The sequence below is a fragment of the Triticum urartu genome, chromosome 1A (genome assembly GCF_056163025.1).
Source record: "Triticum urartu cultivar PI428250 chromosome 1A, HENAU_Tu73, whole genome shotgun sequence".
Taxonomy (NCBI): domain Eukaryota; kingdom Viridiplantae; phylum Streptophyta; class Magnoliopsida; order Poales; family Poaceae; genus Triticum; species Triticum urartu.
In genome coordinates, this window is record NC_141873.1 from 548550744 (window position 1) to 548557052 (window position 6309).

At 41.5% G+C, this 6309-nt stretch overlaps 1 pseudogene; it reads right to left on the reverse strand.

The window, feature by feature from the left end:
* Nucleotides 1-2531: 2531 nt before the first annotated feature.
* Nucleotides 2532-4878, reverse strand: LOC147992541 (uncharacterized; annotated as a pseudogene).
* Nucleotides 4879-6309: the final 1431 nt, after the last annotated feature.

Consider the following 6309-nt stretch of genomic DNA (forward strand, 5'->3'; position numbering starts at 1 on the left):
GCAGCGAGGTGCTGGGTCGAGGCGCCGGAGGAATAGGCCGGCAGCATGTAGAGTGCGGCCAAGTTGAGAAAGCCTGCTGCGTGCCTGAGCGCCTCTGACATGGTGACGGCCACATCTTCTGGGCGACCGATGTATGCCGTTGCCGCAGACACGCCTGGGACTGCGGCGGCGACCAACTGAAATACAATCCTATAGTATGTGATACTAGAAACGAGTAATTGGGAAAAAATAGTAATTGGAAGAAAAAAAACTACCACATTTGGGGTATCGGTCCAGAGAGGTGGCGTACGGTCGGACCTGGTCACACCACGTCAAAGCGGCCCACTCTCCCGAGCTCACCCACTCACTTCCAGCTTCCTCCTCGCCTGTCATCTCCTTCTCCTCGCACCCGCCGAGCCGCAAGCCATGCTGCGATGCCTTCGTGGAACGATGGCGGAGAGGGCACGGATGATAAACATAGTACTCCTAGAGGACCAACAACAACTTCAAAACATGGACATGAGACCTCAAACATACTCCGATATACCGTATCATCATTAAACCTATTAAGGAGCGCTAGAATGATGACCAACCAGCTATGCCACGTGGCGCGTGTTGGTTGGTCATGGTAAGAAAGTTTTTGATTTTGTTAGTTTTTGCTAAATGGATGTGAGACTTTTCAGAAAAGTTTATCTTGGCCTTTTATTTTTCTTTTTAAGATGGATATGATGTCCACATGATGTGAGAATGTCTTTTGTAATTTCGAGATGAAGATGCCTATTAAGGAGCACTAGAATGGTGGCCAACCAGCTACGCCATGTGGCGCATACTGGTCGGTCACGATGAGAAGTTTTTTTTTGTTTTTTCTAAAAGGTTGTGAGACTTTTCACAAAAGTTTTTCTTGACCTTTTCTTTTTCCTTTTGAGATGGATGTGATGTCCACGTGACGCGAGAATGTTTTTTGTAATTTCGAGATGAAGGTGAGGTGCGCATAGCTTCCTTTCAAGCGGCTCGCAATGGCAGGCCCCAATCACTAGTTCACAGCAAAGGCTGCACCGGGTTTTGCTAGGCATGGAGCATTGAACCGCCATCACGTGAATGACCAAGTATAATGTTGGCGTGACTTGAAGTCTTTAGGTAATAGAAGATCTCCACAACGGTGACATTTGGTCTTTAAGTTTAAGTTTTCACTCTCAATCAATCTGAGCTACTGTTAGAATACAAATATAGGCCATGAGGCGTGCTTCGGTACACCCCTCTCACAAAATATATAAAGGGTAATATAGACATTTCACATATTGTATCAATTTTGTATGTATACGCCACATATGAGTTGTTAATTACAGGCTTTGTCCTGGGCTCGGCCCATTTACATTTTTTTCCCATTTTTATGGTTAAAAAATAATGCACTAGCTGAGATTCAAACCTAATACTGCCAGGTTATTTCTCAACACAGTTGCCAACTAGTATACATAAGCTGTTGTGTGCAAACTACCACTTCTTTTACCTCTTGGTGTCTACAGTTCCGATTTAGATCCGCATGGTTTTTCTGTCCTATTTTTTTTTTGGTTTTTTACGCATGGTTTCTGCTCGGTTTTTTCTCCTTCTTTTTCCATTATCGTTTTATATTTATTTTAACTTTTCTTTGAAAAAATCGTGAAACATTTTCCAAACAGCAAACAATTTTCAGATTTGTGAACATTTTCCAAAAGTGATTTTTTAAAACAGGCAACTAGGCGACGGCATCGACCCAAGAGTTTGCGGATTAAAAAATCAGTACAAAAGTTGCATGACAACTTTGATAAATGTTAAATGTGGAGGATTGCATCACGTTTTATTTTATTTTATTTTCGTTTATGCTCACAAATATTCTAAAAACATATATTCAAAAATATTTTACCTAATGCTTTTGAAAGGTATGTTAACCAAGCATTTGAAAAATGTTAATTATGTATAAAGGAAATGTTTCTCATGTATATAAAAAATGTTTACAAAAAATATATAATGTGTTTGGTAAAGCTGAAAATGTATTTCAAAAAGTCCCCAAGCATTTAAAATATGTTAAAAAAAGTATTTCAAAAAATTTAATCAAGTAATTGAAATAAATATGTATATTAAAAAAGACAAGTTTTTATTAAAAAATATTAAGGTATCATTTGAAAATATTAAATGTGTATAGAACAAACTGTTAACCATGTACTCCCTGTGTACCATAATATATGACATTTTAGCAGTTCAAAGCGAACTACTAAAACCTCATATATTATTGTACGGAGGGAGTATTAAAAACTGTTGATCTTGATTAATTAATTTTTAACATCTATTACAAAATGTATTAGATATATAGCAAAAATGTGTATAGAAAATAATGAAAACCGAGAGAAAACAAAAAACCGTTGAAAAACGAGAAAGAACCAAACAAAGCCGAAGAAGAAAAGAAAAAAATCTGGTGAAAACCTAGAAAGAAACAAAGAAAACCGTAGAACAACAAAGAAAAGAGAAATAAAAAACAAGGGTAATGCAATGACACGTAGCTAATGCAGATAAAGGAACTAGTCTTCTAGAACTTGACACCTAGGGTCATAGGAGTAAACCTTTGTCGCGAAGCAAGTGCTTGCTAGTAGCAATGAGAATCTTCTTCCCCGACTCGCAATTGCCAATAGTGCCAATAACCTTGACAACCTGTGGCTCACCTAATTCTCTTTTGATGTGCCCGGACAAATCGATTCGATGATTAAGCGACCAATCACCAGAGCCATAATCCAGCAGTCCCCAAATCTCTAGGGCACTACCATGGGGGATTCTTTCTCGAAGGTTCCGGACAGTACACACTTGGTCATTCATCACAACCAGGTGCTCTCCTTTTGACTGGACTAGGGGCGCAGTTGCACTATTGATCCCCAGAACGGTGGTGAACGGATGCATCCAAAGGTCTCCTCTGCGACAGAGAAGGATATGACAGCAACTCTTGATCTTCTGCCGATAAGAGAGGGATTGATTAACCGGTACAGGAATCCGTTGGCAAACACATCCTGTGTTCTATTCATCGTTGCATGATCAACTGTAGAAACTGCAGCCATGGTCCATCTGAAGGGTACTCGTCCAGTCGCCGGTCTCCAGCAATCAGCTCCCGGTGTGTACACATCACACCTGAGTGCCTCGTACTCATGGGATACCCATTTATCAACCTCACGACCTTGTACTCCCTTGTCCGGGCGGTAAATTTGACAAATCTGACCTATAGACAAAATCAAATCACAGAATGACCTGTCCGTCAAACTATTTCACGCAGCTGACCCGTGGCGCCTAGCTCTCAAGCGCTGCACACTGTTTTAGTAATTTTCGGGTATGACGCTGGCCGTGTAGCGCCTATCTGTGAGGCGTTGCACAGTGTAGTGTGACGCCGTCGTGGCGGGCGCTACACAAAAAGGTCAGGCGTGTGAAATAGTTTCACGGTCAGTTCATTCCGTGATTTGATTTCATCTATAGGTCAGATTTGTCAAATTTGCCTGTCCGGGCATCAAATCCCACTATCTCAGTCCAGCAGTGGAAGGGATCACGGTAGGCAGACGCGTGACTGCTCGTGTGGACGCATTGCAAATATAGTAAGCTAGCGCGGTTAAAGCATAGAGAAGGGTGAGGTCACAACATGGTGAGGGCATCAGTACTTCCACAGAGTTGGGGCGTGCAGAGTCAATGCTGAAAAGTAAATCATCTCTTAGGCCTGACGGTGAGTACGAGTAAACTGTGGCAGAGTCCAACTTTTCTGTGGGTGAGACCACCAGTAGGTTTGGTGCCGGTGGCAGCACCTTAGAGGTTGCCATGTGGAGGCTGCGGAAATCGGAGGAGAATAGTGCAGCCCCTTATTAAAGTATTATGGCTTCTCTAACTTTTCTTCCTAATGTTAGAAGACCCAGTTCCGTGGCAGACGGCGTGGAAGCGGAGAATGGATTTGACACGGAGCCGAAGTAGCACCTCCAACATCATGTCATCAGGAAGCAACTGTGCACAAAGAGCTAGAAGGGCCTTCTTCCTCTTGTTGCTTGGCAACGCCTGTGCTGTAACCTTCGCAGCCTCGCCGCAGGATGGCATGACACGTTTTCTCTTGCTGCTACCCATCATCTCAACACCAATTTGTGCTGCTCCAATCAATATTACTAATCCAGCAAGATGTTCTGCAGTGAAATACACACATTCGAATAATACGAGTGTTAGTATAGTGAACCCCAATGCATTTTTTTCGGAAGTAGACAGAACTTAACCCCAAATTTTGTTTAAATAATATAATCTGACTGCTATTAGTACTTCCTCTGTTCATAAGTATAAGATGTTTTGGATATTTTAATATGAACTACAAACGGACTGAAATGAGTGAACAAACACACTAAAATATGTCTATATATGTATATCTGATTCAGAAAAAAGAATTAGAAAATCTTATAGTAGTTGTGAACGGATGGAGTACTATATTAGCTGAGCACGCTGCAGGAATCGCATGCATTTTGGACAGTAAGAGTAACTCCAACGAAGGGAACCAAACGGACACGGATTTTATCCGTTCAGGTCGCTCGCCCGTCTAGCGGACACGCGAGGACGATGGATACACCCAACACAAAGACATGCGGCGGACCCATTTGCTGCCTCTGCGGCTGGTTCCGCCGGCAAAGCAAGCGCCCGTGCAGCTCGAGTAGGAAGCAGCGGGGCTAGAGTGGCCGGGCGCGGCCCGGAGCGCGCCAGAAGCTCGAGAGCGGGCACGGCCAGGAGCACCCAGGAGCACGGCGAGGGGGTCCTATTATCGCCTATCAATATTTTGAAAAAGGAGACAAAACATTTCTCTGAGTTGTCTACCATTGTTTAAAGTTGCCTATTACCAAAATCAGGGGTCTTGTCCAGATGCATGTCATTTTTGTTTAAATCAGTGAGTTTTTTTGTAGTCAATAGATTGGCAGTTATGTGTATTATGGGGGACAAAGCACTCGCTTGGATTTGCAAGAAGAGTTGTGTCGAGTCGTAATGCAGTTGCTTGGTTTGGTATGGAGACAAAGCAGTCGCTTGGATTTGATAGAAGAGTTGCAACGTGTCATAATGTAGTCGCTTAGTTTGGTAGGACAGTTGCTTGGTTTTGCTTGGACAGTTTTGCAGGTGTTTTTGATAATGTAGTCGCTTGGATTTGCTAGGACAGTTGCTTGCTTTTGTTAGGCTTTTGCTAGAATAGGCAAGTAATTTGCAAAGTTAGGTAACTGAGTAGTAACGGTAGGAAACTATTTTACCAATAGCATGCCACTGGGCATCAATGGTAGGCAATTTCATAGTATTTGTAGACAACTGAGCATCAACTATAGGCAACTGATCATTAACGATTGGACACTAAGCAACCATGATACGCAAGTTGGGATAATTTTAAAAAAATTCGTAGGTACACATAATGCAGTGAACTTGCTTGTATGTAGCACTAAAGGTGACTCAGTTTTGTCAGATTTCTCGTTTTTACACACCTAGGCCAAAAAGAATAAGTTGGTTCACTGTAGCGTTAAAGTTGCCTCCATTACATCCAAAGTTACTCACCCAGAAAGATCGACGAAACTTATCCAAATGTGATATAGATTTGAAGAATTCATCGTGAGAAATCTAATGATGAAAACGGTACTGAATTTTGACACTCGAATCAAAAGTTAAGGCTTTTAAAAATTAAACCCCCAAATTAATGCATATGTGACATGGTCTTAGCTAGTTTATTTACCAACATTTCAGAAGATGGCGTGGGAGGACAAGGGTGCTTTCTTTTTTGGAAAGCACATCAGGTACCAGCTGCAATTTTTAGCCATTTATGATATAGGTGCTCAATCGCACCAATGAGCGCCCAAGTGCTGGCTAGCCACGTCCTATGTTTTGTAGTCAGAGTGATTGAAGCCACGCCCAAGCGCTCGACTGACTTTTTGAAAAGTCAAACTTTGAAAATTTTGACCAAGTTATTGGAGATAACTATTTATATCTACAATATCAAATATATAAAGTATAAAAGTTCCTTTTATAACGTATCTAATGATATAAATTTGGCATTCTAGATGTAAATATTTTTTCTCGACAAATTTGGTCAAAGTTTATGATGCTTGATTTTTACAAAAAACTATATGCACTACATTACTGAACAAAGAGAGTATTTGTTAGCACACAATGTAGCATTGTACCTGGACCCGATAGGGCCGTTTCTCAACAACAACAACAAGAAAGGCATTGATATGGCAAAAAATTGACAGAAACCAAAATGAAAATCAGTCGACTGAAGATTAGCAGTCCGTAGATTTATGCTGTAGATAAGGCACAAGTTTT